The sequence below is a fragment of the Amblyomma americanum genome, chromosome 1 (assembly GCF_052857255.1).
Source record: "Amblyomma americanum isolate KBUSLIRL-KWMA chromosome 1, ASM5285725v1, whole genome shotgun sequence".
NCBI classification, from domain to species: Eukaryota; Metazoa; Arthropoda; class Arachnida; order Ixodida; family Ixodidae; genus Amblyomma; species Amblyomma americanum.
Genome location: NC_135497.1, coordinates 304,830,081 through 304,847,885, shown reverse-complemented (window position 1 = coordinate 304,847,885; position 17,805 = coordinate 304,830,081). Strand labels below are relative to the sequence as shown.

Here is a 17,805-nt window from a genome sequence, read left to right as displayed (position 1 = left end):
GTGTCATATGAGAACCACGAAGACTCACTGACCACACGGGAACTGTTTGTCGACGATGTCACGCAGTGTTTCGGCGACTCTATTGCTAAGAAGAAATAGGCTGAGCAGTCCCCTGCCCAGAGGGCCCAAGCTGCAGGCGAGACTTGCACCACATTAATCTATGCTGTTCTCAAACTGCCGCCGCAATGGCTCAGTGGTTATGGCGCTCGACTGCTGACTCGAAAGACGCGGGTTCGATCCCGGCCATGGTGGTCGAATTTCGATGCAGGAGAAATTCTTGAGGCCCATGTACTCTGCGATGTCAGTGCACGTTAAAGAACCCCAGGTGGTCGAAACTTCCGGAGCCCTTCACTACGGCGTCCCTCATAGCCTGAGTCGCTTCGGGAAGTTAAACCCCATAAACCTCAAAACCTCTTCTCAAACTGTGCAAGACGGTAAAAGGTAGATGTCTGAAGAAGACAAAGTGGTACATCTCCTCAAGTGTATTGCACAAGCACGGCCGCTTGATGCAAAGCGCGAAGCGAGGTGTGGCCAGGCACATCGCGCCGCCGCCAATGGGCGCGCGCGTCTCGACGGAGTTTACAGTTGCGACCGTTTTTTTAGTTGAGGGCGCCACTGCTCGGGGACCAGTCGCCCTGCTTCCCGGGAGTGGACTTCTGACGTGCGCCTTGCTGCATCGCGTCCGAGCGCGTTTGCCTCGTGCTGCTTGTGTTTGCAGTGCTTTCTTGGGACTCTTTCGTGTGCGCGTGAGTGACCACTTTTGCCTCGGTTCTGCAATGCTGGATTTGCAATTTTTTTCTGTGGGTGTGAGTTAGTGCGTTTGAATCCTGTCTGCCGCGCACGCTTTGGGCTTTTAGTGCACGTGTGTGTGTGTGTGTGTGTGTGTGTGTGTGTGGCAGTCACTGCCGTGTACGGGGCGCGATGCCGCGCAACTGCTGTGTGCCACTCTGCCCTACAAACGCAAGAAAGGACCCCACCGTGAAGTATCCCGAGTTCCCCTGTGAACTACAGCGTCGAGAAACGTGGCTAAAAAATATCTCTCGCCAAGGACTGTCAGGGAAAGGAAGCAAGTGGGAGCCAAGCGACAGGTCCCTGGTATGTTCCTTGCATTTTACAGAGAATGACTACAGAAACAACATTAAGGTCAGGCTTCTGCTTCAGACTGCAGTCCCGACTGTGTTGGACAAATATCCTCAGTACAAGCAAAAGGAGAGTGTAGGCCCAAGAAAACGCCAGCGAAGGAACTTTACTGATAGCAGAGTGGTTGGAGTAGGCCATGAAAGTGGCAACTAGGGAGAAAGCGCCAACGTGAGTGAAAGTCTCGTGTACTGCCCCAGCGACGAGGTAGAAGCGCTCGATCCAGTGGCTGGCTTAGAACCGTGTGGTTGTCCGGTTGATCAGGCCTGCCAAACTACATTGGACTTTGTCCATGTCTTGTAAGAGGGGAAGAAAGCGGAGAACAGACTGAAAAGAAAGGCTGCTCGTCAAGGCAACCAGCTACAAAAATTGCAAACTGAGCTTGACGACACAAAAGAGCTCCTCCAAGTCTACGCAGACAACAAATAAATTCAGGCCTTTCTACAGGTGTTGAAAGAGGCGGAAGAAGGAGACAAAGTTGCAGTTTTTATCCGCAACCAAGTGGCTAGTTTTAATAAGAAAAAGCCTGCCTACAACAAAGGAATTCTGCGGGAATGTGTTTTGTGGAAAGCCTGCTTAAACAGAGGGTATGAACACGTTCGAAGCAGAGGCCTTTTGAAGCTCCAATGTCGTGCTACGCTCCAAAATTACGTAGGGCATTCAACCGGCGAAATTGGAATGACTTCATTGATAAGAGAGCGGCTTCGTGTGGAGCACGAAGGGCTAGGTGTGGAGCAGGAAGCTTACTGTTCGCTCATTGTCGATGAGATGTCGATATCTCAGAAAGTTGTATACGACCGACAGGTGGACAATATATTTGGTCTTGTTGACATGGGCCCCGAGGATCAACCAAGTGCAGCCCCTCAGGTGGCAAACCGCTTGTTGTGCTTCGTTTTAAGAGGACTATCGACAGCCTATGTCATACCGGTTGGCTATTTCTTCACGCGGTGCCTCAAGAACGCCAAGCTCTCTACAATGACAATGGAAGTCATGAAGGCAGTCGAAGATGTGAGTTTTCGCGTACTAAGAATCGTCACCGACAACCACCAAACAATAGTGGCTCTTTTCAAAGGCCTCTCAGAAGATGGCACGCTTGCGCATGCCGTGCCTCACCCTCTGCGGACAGGCCACCCACTGTTTTTGTCCTTTGACCCTAATCACCTTATAAAGAATCTTCGCACTAACTTTCTTGAGCTAGAAATGATAGATGGCGAATCACTCATCCAAGGGGGTTTCTACTTGAAGAAGCTCTTTGAAATTCAGTCACAGGTGCTGGTCAAGCCAGTCAGGTTCCTTACCCGTGCACACGTTGAACCCAACAACATGGAAAAAATGAAGGTGTGCAGGGCTACTCAAGTATTTTCTGCGCCAACAATAGCAACACTCCAGTTTCTTCAGGAGAACCCAAACTGTCATCCTGATGCAGGCCAGTTCAAGGACAGCTAGGCCACAATCAGTTTTATGAGGATGGTTGCGAAATGGTATGCCCTCCATGATATCGGTGCAGTGAAGGCACGAGGAGGAAAGCATGAGGAACCGTTCTTCGTCACAGATGATGAACGGCTCTCCTGGCTGGAACTAGATTTCATCTGTTACCTTGAAGATCTCCAGATGAATGGCAGCCGATCGAAGCGAATGACCAAAGAGACCTACGAAGCGACGCTTCTGCAGAAGCAAATTATCTGCGAATAAATCCAGTGAAGACTAAAATTATGTTGTTCCGTCATAAGGGAAAGAAAATATCGCGACCTGTCAAATCCGTATTCAATAGCCAGCCTATAGAGCTCGTTGAGTCCGTAAAAACACTGAGAGTTACCTTTTCAAGCAATTTAACTTGGAATACACATATTGATTACATACGTTCAAAGGTCGCCTCAGCCATTGGTATACTTGCGCGGTTTAGGCACATTCTTCCAATAAGGGTAAAGATCATACTTTACAATGCGTTAGTACTTTCTCATTTGCAATATTGTAACATAGTGTGGGGCACAACAGGCATAACAAATCTTAACAAGATACATCTGCTTCAGAAAAAAAGCAGTGAGATGTATTACCAATGTACCACTCTTTTCGCCCACCAGGAATATTTTGTAAAGTATGAAATCCTTCCAATATTTGCGTTATATACTTATAGACTACTATCATGTTACAAATCTCACCTAAAACACTCCGACAACCTCATCATTTTGCTTGCTCAACTCAGACAAAACGCCAGCTGCCGTGACACAAGACACAGAGAAATTTGGTTTACCCCAACACCAAGAGCCTATTATGTGAATCAATCCTTATGTTATAACCTTCCAATTCTGCTGAACAGATTAAACGAAGAAAATTTTGACATAACCCGAAAATCAAAACACGAAATTCGGAAATATTGTCGGGAGAATTCTTTTCCTTGAGAGTTTCAGATGCAATCTTTCTGATTATTATGCACCATTCTTTTTATGATTTCCTATGACCTTTTCATCGCATCGCATTTTATTTTGTCATTTTTGCATGATGTGCATAGGTGGCCTGCGAAGTGTTGATTTATATACTTTTGCTTTGTATGTATGTATGTTTGTTGTATGTATAGCCGTCGCTTTTCCTCCTGTACTGCCGGGTATGTAAAGGAGCCGGGACCATTGTCAAGCTGTCGGCACAGCTTTTAGTCCCGGCTCCTCCTTTGTAAGAAAGGAATAAACTTCAACTTCAACATCGAAGTCAACAGTGGCATTGATTGAATATCTCCTTGACCACATAAAGTAGGTTACTTTTCTTCGACTCTGCTTTTCGTTATTTGCATCAATGTGTTATAGAAGTAATTTAATTAACTTCAGCTTCCGCTACGTCTTGACACGCGGCCTAAACAGCGACCCTGTGGAATCACTCTTTAGCTGCCTTCGGCAGTTCAATGGCGGCAACGACAGGGTGGATGACAGGACTGCAGTTTTTACAGCGGAAAAACTGCTAAAGGTACTGTTAATTATTTTAAAAATATTGTTATTTAATAAATTTCTGAAACATATTTAATTGCCTCGTTTCTCTTTTTTTTAGGTTGGTATCCTTCAAGCCGCAAGAAGTGACAATGCACCCACTTCTTTTGTAATGAAGGCACCTCTGAGGCTGGCAATTTCGGATGCCGAAACATCTGCCCTGCCAGCTGGCGTTGAATATGCTACCAGGGAATTTTGCAGTGAGCTCGGGTTCTTAACGCCATGTTCTGAGGCAGACCTTGAGGTAGCACTAGTTGCTTTTCTGGCTAGCTACGTTGCGAGTGCATGTAAGGAAAAGGTATGAACAGTTTTCTCTATGTGAATACAAACCGTGTAATTTTTCTAGTTTGTGTGGTCTTGGTAGAAAACCTGTGCATTATGCTTCGTGCAGCAAAACTGTTTACATATACGGTTATGACAGTTTGAACCGGAGCATTTTTATCGCTGCCAAGTTGTTGCTTTATGCGATTTCGGCACCGGTTTTCAGGTGACATGCGAGTCACGCAAGACCCTGCTGCAGGCACGAGAGCCGACCGGACCAGCTTACGGGCTAATCAAAAACATGGACAGTGGAGGGTTGATGTACCCTAAAATGGAAGCGGTCAATATTTGCAAACTCACGTGCATCTTCGTTAACCGAGTAATGAAACTCCCAGAGGTCAGGCGCAGCAGTAAGCTGTGCAAGCTGTTGATGTCAGTACTGCTCCCACACGTTACACAGTGCCCGCAACTCATCTGTGAAAGAAACGACCGTGCCCACACTGAGGAGCTTTGCAAGATATTTTTAAGCAAGTTGCTGCGACCTCTGATAACTAACTGGGCTGGGAATGTTAACTCTACAGTGGAGTGACTTTTGAGGCTTTGTCACAAGCCTCTCTCAAGGAAGGTTCTCCGTCTGTGAATGGTTCCTTCCTTTTTTGTGTGACCGTGCAATAAAAGTGCCAAGCTGCTGGTTGAAGTACTTTCTGGTTTTCTCGGCTGCAGCTGCGCTTAGAAATGCTCCATAACTTCACCTATATTAATGATTTTTTTCCAAATTGCATTAACTTACATAGATAAGCTCTGTGTAGCGCTGTGTGTGTGTCCATCTCGTTCACCGTCCTTACCCGCTACAACTGGAATCATGCATGGGCTCGCGAGAAGTGAATAAAAGCAGATTAAAAGCCTCAGGCGCATTAACGCAGCATCCTAAGGCAGAGCCGCTCCCCGGTCGTCCATCATGCAAGCAGCCGTCATGGATAAAGGTGTGGTTTGTGACATAATCGGCGCTTTCAATGACGACTTAAAAATGCAGTCTCTAATGAGTAACTAGAAAACGCACTGTTTACGCCCTCAAACAGTCAACACCGGGCGTGCCGACGCAGCTGTCGCGGCGGTTCTCCACGAGCTGTTGTCCCCGAGCAGTGGCGCCGCGGAGAACTAGGCCCAAGACGCCGCTTCTGTGCGACGTGGCGGGCCGCACCTCGCTTCGCGTTTTGCATCAAGCGGCCGTGGCACAAGATGTCCACCAGTTCCTCATCGCCAAGGACAACAGAATTTAGGTGTCAGATGTCATCCAGCACTGCCGGTCACTCTAGGCACTCAAGACTCGCCGTATCACGCCGAAATTTGGACGCCTGGCCACAGTTGCGACCATTGCTAGTATCGAAGAGCCTCCATCGCAGACTCTCCTGAACACCATCCGTGAAATAGTTCGAGACAAGCTGGTACGAAGCCAACCACTTGCTCGGCCCTCCGGCGAAAACAGCACATTATACGCTCGAGCATGTGTAACACAATTACGAGCTGAACAGGGCATAAAATAGCTGATGTCATACAGCACACATATGAAATCGCGAATATTGATCGTAATAGTGTAATCTTACAATTTATGAAAATATTGGGCTCACGAACTCTTTCCAGTTCCAAAATGCTTTTGTCCAGAATTGTTGGGCATGCTGTTCCCTAATCCCCGACAGTTCACGCTTATAATACGCATGCCACTTGAGAATTCCAGACGTTTTTGAGCGAAACTGTAACGTTTTTAGGCGGAAAATTCATCATTAACTGCAGCGGGTACGATTTCGTCAACAAAAAACACTCCGCAAAGTCTTCGCACGCGTTTATAGGAGCCCCTCTGGGTACAATGCACACAAGCAGGGGACTGTATTTGCGCGAGCTCAACTTCTTCGTGGATTGGATTCAAGTGTGAATTTTGTCATAATTCAAGGACACTAATTTTCCGTGGCAATCGAAACGAATATAACGTGGAGAAGGGACAGCACTAGATCAACGCGTACACACGCGCACACACGCATGCACACAATTTTTCTTCCACTGTTTGCCGTTCGCGAAAATCGCCATGATAAGGGCATCATTGTAATGCCGTTGTCACAGGGGCATTGCAAAGGCCTTCGAGAATCAGGTCCTTCTATCCAAAGGCTTAAGGAGGGCAGCTACGGCACAAATGTTGCGCCTTTGCTAGTAAAAAGGCCTTGGAGACGAAGGCACCTCTCCGAGACCTTTGGAGCCCAAAGGCGCAGCCTTTGAGAACCTGCGATTGCCGTGCCGTCGAACGTCAAAAAGTAAAAGCGATGAAACCAAAACAATAGACGCAGCCAACAATGTTTCAGAACATCTTTGAAAAATATGAAAGGCGTGTCTGGCTTCGCATTTTGTACGGGTGTTTATATTTTACGTCCAGATTTGATGACAGTAAAAGTGTTGCAGCAACACCAAGTGCTGCTGGTGGCCAAGACAACACACGAAAAATGCTGCTGTGGAGGAGAGTAGCTGTTGCAGTTACTTTAAGAAAGCAATTAGAATAAAACTTTTCTGAGCTCAACGAATGAACAGAATTCCTCCTTTAATTTTAAAACACTCACTTCAGCCGCCTCCTCAATCACATCAGCGGGTGCTAAGCCTCAACGACTGTTTCACATTCGGGCTGCACCGTGTTCTGCGTCGCTGCTCCTTTGAATTTTCGCTCCTCTGTTGAAAATAGGTGCCTTTTCTGGAAAGGCCTTCGAGGAATGCCGTGTGGGAGGGGTATAAGTCGTCTACAGCATCGTATTTGTTTTGCTCTTCGCTTGTCTTGTGCACTTCCTTTTCAGAACTTGGCGAGAAATCAATCAGCTTTACGGAAAACATGCAAAACGAATAACTGATGACTTTTAAAGAACACTGAACGATAAAAGATAAAAGCGCCGAAAACATCAATTATATCTACAACTCCGAAGGCCAATGTTGCAGAATTTGAACGCCCGTCTCGAGATATGAAAGACTGTACACCTGTGCACTGCCGTATCGTTTCTGCACTAAATGCAGCAGCTTAATTAGCCTTCCACTCGAACAGTACTTGGTATGTAATTGATGCTACATTGAGGCTGCGGAAATTCTTCTCACATGCATAAGCATGCGGATCGCGTTCTACTTTTGGAACAGAGGAGAAGCGCCATTGCTCACTGTTTTCTCTTGACCATTCCTCAATACAGAGAAAGCGGTTTCCTGGAGCTACATGCGCAAGCCAAGCGAAGAGAGCGATTCCGACAGCTGCAATGGTGGCCAGAAGCTGGAGGCGGGCACCTATGAGTGCCGAGACCTACGTCGTCATCGACGCCTAGCCTCTTCACTGCGGCCCACAAAACACTCCGGAGAATCGTCGTCGCTTGCAATGGAGGCGCCTGAGACTACGTCGAGTACCGGGCCGACCCCTTTAAGCTGCGCGGAGTGTGATGCGGAGAGGGAGCCTGGATCGGTGTCACCGAATTCTGGGAGCCACATGCGCAACACAAGCAACGAAGAGGGCGACTCTGACCACTGCAGCGCTGGGGAGAAGCTTGAAGCGAGCAGCGAGAAGTGCCTAGAGCTGCATCGTCGTGGACGCCTAACAACTTCACTCAGGATCAGAAAACGCTCCAGAGAATCGCCGCCGGTTGCGATGGAGTCACCTGAGACCGGGTCAGGTACCGGGCAGACGCCTTTAAGCACCGCGAAGTGTGATGCGGACAGGGAGCCCGGATCGGTGTCACCGAATTCTGGGAGCCACATGCGCAACACAAGCGACGAAGAGAGCGACTCCGACCGCTGCAACGCTGGGCAGAAGCTTGAAGCGAGCAGCAAGAAGTGCCTAGAGCTGCATCGTCGTGGACGCCTAACAACTTCACTGAGAATCAGAAAACGCTCCAGAGAATGGCCGCTGGTTGCGATGGAGTCACCTGAGACCGGGTCAGGTACCGGGCCGACGCCTTTAAGCACCGCGAAGTGTGATGCGGACAGGGAGCCCGGATCGGCGTCACCGAATTCTGGGAGCCACATGCGCAACACAAGCTATGAAGAGAGCGACTCCGACCGCTGCAACGCTGGGCAGAAGCTGAAGGCGAGCAGCGACAAGTGCCGAGAGCTTCTTCGTCGTCGACGCCTTAACTCTTCACTGCGGGCCACAAAACGCTCCAGAGAATCACCTCCGCTTGCAATGGAGGCGCCAGAGACTGCATCGAGCACAACGCCGGCCCCTTTCAGCACCCAAGAGCCTGCTGCCATGAACGAGCCTGCATCGGTGTCATGGCGCGGCGATGAGCGCCGAGACGTGCGTCTTAGAATCCTAGGAGAATCGTCATCGCCAGGTGTTGAGGCGTCAGAGACCACGTCGTGGTCAGCGACGGCTCCTTCAAGCGATCCCGAGCCTGCTGACGGGACCGAGCCCGGATCGGCGTCCTCGCCAATATGCCACTGTTTGTACAATTCGCAAGCTCCGAACCCGACACACCAACGCACTAGCCCGACCGACCAGCCGCAGGCCACGGCTGACGATGAAATTATCACTTCTCCGCTCGAGGGCGCTCAAGCTGCGCCACCGTTTTCAATGGACGTCACGGCGAAGCCATTTTGTAGGACGTTCCCGAGACACCAGATGAGCTTCCGTGTGCAGCGCCACTTCATTACCGCACGCAGGCTTGCAGCTATGGCACGAGCAGCAGCCGCAGAACCTACGAATCCCCTAGTAAACGAAAGCAGTGGCAGGGAGAACTCTGCAACGCCCTTGCTCAGGCAATCAGGGAAGTTGTTGACTGCGAGAGGCACCGAATCTGCGCCCGTGGAAAACCGGAGCACACGCAGCTCTTCGGACAATGGCGAAAGCGGAGATTGGAGCGACAGCACGTCGTCTTGCTACGTGGGCGGTGCCGAACTTAGTAGGTGACTACTGTTGCTCTTCAGACAGTTTATGCTCAGGTTTACATTCGAGTTTTGCAGCAGCATAACGAATCCGTTTTTCTGGCGCTTTGTGGCTGTAGTATATGCTGTTTCTGCTCACTAGATATTTTTGATCATAGTTGTGGTGGCAACGGTGTTTTTTCCGAGCCTTTTTTTTTGGTGGCAGGGAACCTACACCTCCATCTTTCGAGCCAACCACTCGTTATGCGGACGGAAACGATGGTGACCACGAGGACCACACTCCAGGAATATCGTCACCCTAAGGAACTACACAGCATCCGCAATGAGGCGAGCACAAAGCACTGTCAGGATAAGGTGTACTTGTCACCTGCACGCGATATGTGTTGCTCATCGTGCTCACTTCGTGACGGCTCGTGCCTTCCACCAATTCATACTATATTAAGGACACTGACTTTGTTTTTGAATACAGTGTCGGTTGACTTTTATTTCTCTGTTTCTCTCCTTTTCATCAGTCATATTCCTCCGATATTTTGGAACACTTCAGGAGTTTTTCGAAATGAGCTAAATCCAGCACTCAAAACTAGGTGAAATTTTGCAGTAAAAGAAAATTCGTCCATAGACAAGTTTTCAAGACCTCTGGGAACGAAAGGTGCCCAGTAACGCCTAGAAACCCAAGCTCAAATTCTATAGGAGATAAAAATCAGCCAGACCCTTGTGTTCTTTGAATCAAAATGAGTCAAATCCGTTCATGAGAGACATCTTTGTCAGCTTGAGCCTCAGGGGTCGAACGTTTTGAGCGTGGTTTCATTTTTTCCTTCCCGACATTGACTTTACGTAAAGGATAAGAAGATAGTGGCGGAAGATCTGAATCCAGAAGGCGACGATAACGACGAGATTCATTAGCTCTGACGCCTCTATACAGTGAACGTTGAAGTGTGTAGTAGGGCTAGTTGGCAGTGGCTTCCTTAATCTATTAAAAGAAGCGACATAGCAGAGGCAGACAGGAAACAATAGTACTAACCGTTGTGCTGTCGTTTCGCGTCCTGTACGCGTCTACCATTTCCGTACAAATGCCGAATTTGGAATGCTGCAGTACATTAAATTATATTCTAGATCCCGTGTACCCTCTAGCCAGCTTAATTTTCCGCTGCCGCAGTGTGAATACTAGAAAAGAAGGTGGTCACGTGCTTGCTACAGCAGCCTGCTTTTTGGTTTTACTTGTGCTGAAGCAAAACAGTGGCCTTGAATGCACACGATTGTTTTTCTGCTGTATTGACACATCATCATTTTTAAGCATTATTGTCGTGATCAGAGCTGAGCTTTAAACAAATGTAGAAAAAAGTTTTCTCAGCAAAACGGAGTAAAATCCAGTTAAACATCAAAAAGAGTCAAAGCCAACGTTTACATGCTCATATTGACTAAATTATTTGCATAATTTTTCATTACGTTCTGGTATAGTCTCCAACTAATAAGTAAACGATACCATTTAAGAATTTTGGTAGCGCTACTGTGTGTACATGGAGTAGCATGCCAGGTCGACAACCAGACAGGCCTCGCCTGCTTCATTAAAGTTCTCCTCCTCCTCCTACTTTACGTACACATAACAATCTCTCGCTCTTTCTCGGTTTGCGTTTCGCTAGATTTAGCTCGTATTCCAAGAAAAATTCTCCGCCAACACTGCCTCAGTGTTCGACTTAAGAGCGTTAGCCATGTGAGCTTCAAGTGTTTACATCTGTGTGATCAGCAAACGTGGAGAAGACCAAATCCAAACATGCGCGGATGTTTCCTTTCCGGAAACGTCCCTGAATGTTTGGGTGGAAGGTAGGAGTGCCCCCTTTCAAACTGGGTGGTGGCAGTTGCCACCATGCTCGGCTTTTTTTCTTTATTTTTGTTTAACTGTGTTGTAAATTGTTATTATTCGCCATATTCTTTAAATAAGTTTTCCTACACCTCTAACGTTATGTCACCTCTCTGATTTTGAGCCACCAATCTTCCAGTCGCTTTTTGCTAACTTCCAACGAAGATTTATTCAGATGACCATTGTTATCTCTAAACCCTAGGGCCTCAGAAAAATTGACTATGCCTGCATCGACATCCGGATGGATACCATCACATTTGACTATGAGGTGTTCAATTGTTTCTACAGATTTACCGCGAACAGCACATGTGTCATTTTCGTTAAATTTTTTTTTGTAGCTGCGCGCTCTGAGACACTGACCTAGCTTCAAAGATTAGGGCACTGCCTCTTGAGTTATCATAGTGCGCTTCCTTCCTGATCTGCCTTTTCCAGTATCGATATAGTTCTACACTATGCTTTTTTTTCATTTAATGTTTACCTAAATTTTATCTTCCGCGTTTTTAACCTGCCACTTAATGCTTTTTCTTTCTCTGTCCTCGCGTCCGGCATACTTGCTAGTTAGTTTCCTAGTTATTTTCTGCATTGTGAGTCAGCGCTGTCTCTGTATAACTATTTAAGTTTAGCTGCCCACCAGTTATCGTCCAATTTCCTCAGCGGTTCTTCACATAGTATTTTACTTTTAGCTTCCCGTGCTTCGAACGATGCCAAGCTCATATCCCCCTGTACTGCCTCGTTTGTGGTTTTCCCGTGGGCACCTAGTGCTAATCTTCCAACAGCTCTCTGATTTACTTCTAATCTCGACTGAACTTCTACCCGTAAGCACAGAACCGCATTTCCGAAAGTGAGTCCCGGAACCAATATTCGTTTCCAAATACCTCCCAGTACTTCATATTTTTTGCCCCCTCCCCCTCCATAATGCCCTATGTTTCATTATCCCGTCATCTCTTCGCCCTTATGCTGTTATAGACTGCTCGTGCTTTTCCGTGTATATCATCTATCTGTCCTTCATTTACCCATACTCCAAGATATTTGTATTCTGCCACTCGCGGTATTTCATGGCTTTGTATTGTAAGCACCTGATTAGCTGTATCGTTGAAAATCATCAAACCTGACTTAGTGACTTAGTTCTAAAACACAAGCAGCGCCATCTACCCCAGGGATTTTGCACTGCTATCGCGATTTACAGCCACCTTCTCTATATCCGGTATATTTCTTCGTTATATCAGTTAATAAATTTTAAAAACGTGTGCATCACAACACGACGAATCATTTGACACCATCCGGAACGACCTGGGACAGACCGTTCGGCCGCAATGGCCGTCTGAAGGTGCTCGGATTGCGCTTTCTGGGGGCGGAAAAGTCGCTGCGAATCCCACACATACTTTGGGCTGCATCTCAAGTAGTAATTTTATCCTCAGGAATATGCCAAGCCATCTGACACCACTTGGAACATTTTGCGTCAGAAGGGTGGCCTCCAAATTTTCTGCAAATGGTGGTCCCAGGGGAGCGAGGGGGTCTCACTTTGATGGCCGCTGTACTGGCATATATATAACGAATCGAAAGTATAGGTTTCAATTGAGGCGCTACGCGCCCAATGTTGCTATGTGATACAGTGGGGTAACGTGTTAACTGTTTTGGTCAATTTGACTTTCATTGCAGACAAACGCGTCCTTGACAAACGTCAGCATTAAGAGCTAACGCTCTTAAAAAGGACTATTCTCCTGATTGGGATCGCAAAATATACAAGCTGTTTCCCACTTGAAATGAAACTAGGAGCGCGTGGCGGCCGCGCTTCGCGAAGCCCTGCCACCGACAGCGGGGGAGAATGGGCCGCAAAGGCACATGCACCAAGTAAGCACGGTCGGCTGTTCTTTCTGGGCATGCGCCTTGCGGCGCCAGTTCTCGCTGCCACTCGCCGCCACGCGCTCTGAATTTCCCTATAAGTGTGAATGAGCCTGCACCTAATTGGAGGCACGGGTCGATTAGGAAGCGTAATCACACACATGATGAACGAACCTATCCGCTTCAAGTCGGGCATCAATATCAACATCTGTAAACGTCATCAGCCGCCTCGACTGCCGAAGGGACCGAAGGGCAGTAGGCCTCCAGTTCTATTACGTGTTGGCGCTGTTCTTCCTTCTTTTGGCCATCGCGCCCGACACCTTCGAAACGTTGTAGCAGCGGCGTTTAAGCTTTCCAACGCTTTTGATGACACCGGTCGCTGTGGCTCAGTGGCTTTAGCGTTCGGCTGCTGATCCGAAGATCAGGGGTGCGATCCTATAGGTGGCGGCCGCATTTAGCGGAGGAAAAATACAAAAATGCCCCTGTGCTTTACTGTACACCCCAGGTGGTCTAAATTAATACGGAGCCCTCTAGCACGGCGTCCCTCAGCACACGTGTCGCGTAGGGACATCAAGCCACACAATTCGCAATGGTTATGCACGGCGCTGAACTAATTGTGTTACGTATTTGCTCCTCTTCCCATTTGTCAACTCGGGAGCCCGTGATAACGCCATGCATGTTGGCTGATTAGCTTGCTTAGTCGATGCAGCTGTGTGCTGCGTCCCGAGGGCGAGCCAAGAAGCCGGCGCCGTCTGCGTGAACTGATCCAGTGGGACACCGCTAATGTAGAGGTATTTATCCCAAACCTCCGTATTGCGGCATTCATCGACGCCCATTTCAGTGTTCCTGGAAGGTGAACGAGATACGCTTCGCGCGATCTGTTGTCACTCTCTTCTGGCCTCAAGCGCATTTATTTTGCGCTACCATGCACTCTAGGGCGTTGTGTACCAGAAGTGGTCCGAGACGATTGAAACTGACAAAGGTGTTGGCGCAGAGCCGCATCGCTTTACTTCTGCGAGGTTTAGTGCCTGCTTCTGTTGTTCGCCACTGCTTCGACTTCCGATATGAGTGGGTGCCAGATACTTAAGCATATCGCCCCCTGTGCTCGGTTAGACCTGGGCCGCACGACTAGGGGTGCACTCGCGCCTGCGGTACCGTCTGATGTAGCTGAATTCTCATGGGTCTACATGTCCTATTGACTTCCGAACGACCGAGCGCGTGGATTTAGATACTTGCTCCGTATGCTCTAAATTCCTAAAGACGCGGACAAGACACAGTGACAGGATAGATGCTAGACTTCGACTCAGGTGCACTGCACTCAAACCTCCTTGGCCGATATACACAGCACCAAGCACTCCTACTTGATCACTACAGATAAGAGTCCTGCCCATGCTTTCCTCCCCTTCTTGTTGCTATATCCGCTCGCGCAGTGTCCAGTACAGACGGATGGAGGGAGGCATATATATATATATATATATATATATATATATATATATATATATATATATATATATATATATATATATATATATATATATTGTGTGTGTGTGTGTGTGTGTGTGTGTGTGTGTGTGTGTGTGTGTGTGTGTGTGTGTGTGTGTGTGTGTGTGTGTGTGTGTGTGTGTGTGTGTGTGTGTGTGTGTGTGTGTGTGTGTGTGTGTGTGTGTGTGTGTGTGTGTGTGTGTGTGTGTGTGTGTGTGTGTGTGTGTGTGTGTGTGTGTGTGTGTGTGTGTGTGTGTGTGTGTGTGTGTGTGTGTGTGTGTGTGTGTGTGTGTGTGTGTGTGTGTGTGTGTGTGTGTGTGTGTGTGTGTGTGTGTGTGTGTGTGTGTGTGTGTGTGTGTGTGTGTGTGTGTGTGTGTGTGTGTGTGTGTGTGTGTGTGTGTGTGTGTGTGTGTGTGTGTGTGTGTGTGTGTGTGTGTGTGTGTGTGTGTGTGTGTGTGTGTGTGTGAACAGACTGATGGATGGATGGATGGATGGATGGATGGATGGATGGATGGATGGATGGATGGATGGATGGATGGAGGGATCTGTTCTACAATATGGTAAATCCACTGCTCTCTTAGCCAGTGATTTATCCGCCCTATTTTCCACAAATCATGCAGAGAAAGGATGGTCATTTTCTGAACACTGATTGTCCAGTCGGTAGAAGTACAGCAGCCATGGGCTCTGGACCTATGGTTGGAAGCCGAATGGATTAACCCAGATAGAAATAAGCTGACATTGCTAGCAGCTGATAAAGGAGGTTTTGCAGTTTTTGCAGCCCGTGTACCGAGCGCTGTTTTCCAAAACTATAATCTTGTACCAACTGGTCCGGCTCCTTTTCCTAATAAAAAAATGATTTGGGACTATTTGGTATTGTGAGAAGCTAATGATGCCTTGGAAGTTGCTCAAGAGAACAGTTTGGTAATCATTTCTTATTTTATTTAAAATCCCCAGGCAAGGATCTGCCTTAGGTGCATTAGTTTCCGAGCAGAGATCTTAGCAGGGGGTTCTCTCAACGTTTATGCAAAAGCAACCTTATGTTTCTAACCCCTTCAGAATCAGTTATGCAAAAGGGGTGGTCAATTTAAGGTGGTTAAGAGCAGCACGTGTCACCCCGTGTGAACTTCCATGAAGGTCGTGAATTTGTTTTAGAGAATATTCTGCAACCATGTATACTAATTGATGCTATTCGTGATCTAATCGAGAACAGCAGCCCTGTAGAGTTTCATAGCTCTAGTTAAATTTATGTTAGTAGTTTTTTTGGACTTGGTTGCATTGTAAGTAGGCAGTCACCTTTGTGGATTTTAAGAAAAATTATTTTATCCAGAAAAATTGCAAATGTATAGGGTGTTATTTAGCCCCAATTGTTAGTAAAATACCTTCAGTGCAATGACAAAAGCGCATTTCCGAGTGTTTAGACGGAAATTTAGTGAAATATTTATGGTAAAACCAATAACTTATTTTATATCATGGTGTTGTTAACCTCTAGGAAGGGCGTTCGACTCCGGCATGCAGGCCAGAGACGTGCGGCAGCGTCCTGCCACCTCCCAACTTCTTCACCTGGACTTCTGGTGCTTCTGGATTTTGGCGGTCTTTTGTGTTCTTGGCTTAATACTCGTGGTGCTGAAAAAAGAGGCGCAACAGGATGTTCAATATATCCGGGAGATGCTCAATGCAGCTTCTTCCAAGCAGACCAACCGTTCTCCGGACAGACGACGACGCTGACCACGAAGACCCCTCGAAAGAGAATTCCTTCGCCCCAGGGCCTGACTGAGCCTCCGCAGTGTCGAGCACATGGGACTGAACACGAGCTACGTTGCGCTGACTGTCTGCCTGCGATATGTTGTTAACGTGGCTCACTTCTAGACGGCTCACAACTCGTTCCCTCCCCAACTTCGCACCCTGCAAAGGCCTCTGACTCAAATTTTTAATAAACTTCCAGCTCAATTTTACCTGCCTTGGTCAGTTTCTTACCCCGTATATCCTCCGAAGTGCTCTGTCATATACTAGGTTTTGCCACGGGTTTCAGTGAGGAAGCGTAAACAAAATTTTCAGGGTAGTATCTATCCGCTGCAATTTGGGCGTCGCAACTGATATCTGTACACCTAATCGTCCGCATTACGAATGCCGAAGGGATATAAACTCGCAGGTGTCCATCTAGTGACGTATGGGCGCTCGTCATCGCACCTTTTACCATCGCGTCCTGCACTCTCGGCGCCCTAAACGTTGATAAAAAAAATCAGTTGCATGAAACACATTAATAACTGGTTACATTTTCCACAAGCGGAGTTTATTGCTATCAACTGTTTTACTGGAATCTCGCTTTTAGGTTTTGGAAACAATTCCTCCGCAGAACTTGCCTTCCGTATTCCCCTCCGCTGGCCTCAGCAGGCAGAGGACAGGGTTGATTGGAGAGATATGGGAGAGGCATTTGTCCCGCAGTGGACGTAGTCAGGCTGATGATTCCCGCCCACTCCCTTTAATATATCCGGACACCCATAATACCACCGTGATTGTTGATTCGGCAGTGTGCTGCGTAGCTGTGGGGGCCGTGCTCCTCGAAGGGCGGCCCATGTGTCCGCGAACGTGGTCTGGTAGAAGGTAGTTGCACGTCCAGCCCGTCGCGTCGCCAGAAATTGGCGTAACTCACGTGATTCTCGTCGCCACCGCCGCGCTGCCACTGCTCCAGGATAACTGCATGCGGAGAACTGCACTTTCATGAAGACGTCCAAATGCTGGTAGTGACGTAAAACTGTCGGTTAAATGAGTATCGATAGTTTTTTTATATTGTAGATAGCGTCAAAAGACCATCGATAGTTCGCTAATGTTTGTTGCTGGTAGTGCTACCTATCTATCGGTAGTTTCGCAATTAATGGAGCGGTATTGCCAGACATTTTGCGATAACTGCCTATCAGTAACTCAGTTCATGCAAATTCGCAAGAATTTATTGGTGGTTGAAATAAGTGAATATCTGCTGTAAGTCTCAAATACGGACCTGCAGCTATAGGCATGCATATATACTAAACACCAGCCTTCAAGGTACGGGCTTTGAGCCTCACTAGTACACCTCAGCCTTCCGGAGTCGAAATAAACAACATTAACCATTGTTACGCCATACAAACAAAGTTACAAACCAAGCTGGTAGCAGGCGCCTGCGGAGTGGCTTATCAAGTGAGCATATTTTCTATGATGCCGCTAGTAAAATACTGGCCAAAATTTTCCTGTTACTACTTTTCTTTCCCTGCCCGGCACCGGTTGAAGTAAGATGCGACAGCTCGCTGCTAGCCGTGTCGAGTGAGAAAATTGCTCCATTTTTTTTGTATTTCTAGTATCTTGTGGGGGTGCGACGCCCTAGAA

The 17,805-nt window shown here is 47.6% G+C and overlaps 1 pseudogene; it reads left to right on the top strand.

Annotated features, from left to right (window-relative positions):
- The first annotated feature begins 1,905 nt into the window (after positions 1 to 1,905).
- On the top strand, positions 1,906 to 4,962 carry LOC144119856 (uncharacterized; annotated as a pseudogene).
- Positions 4,963 to 17,805: the final 12,843 nt, after the last annotated feature.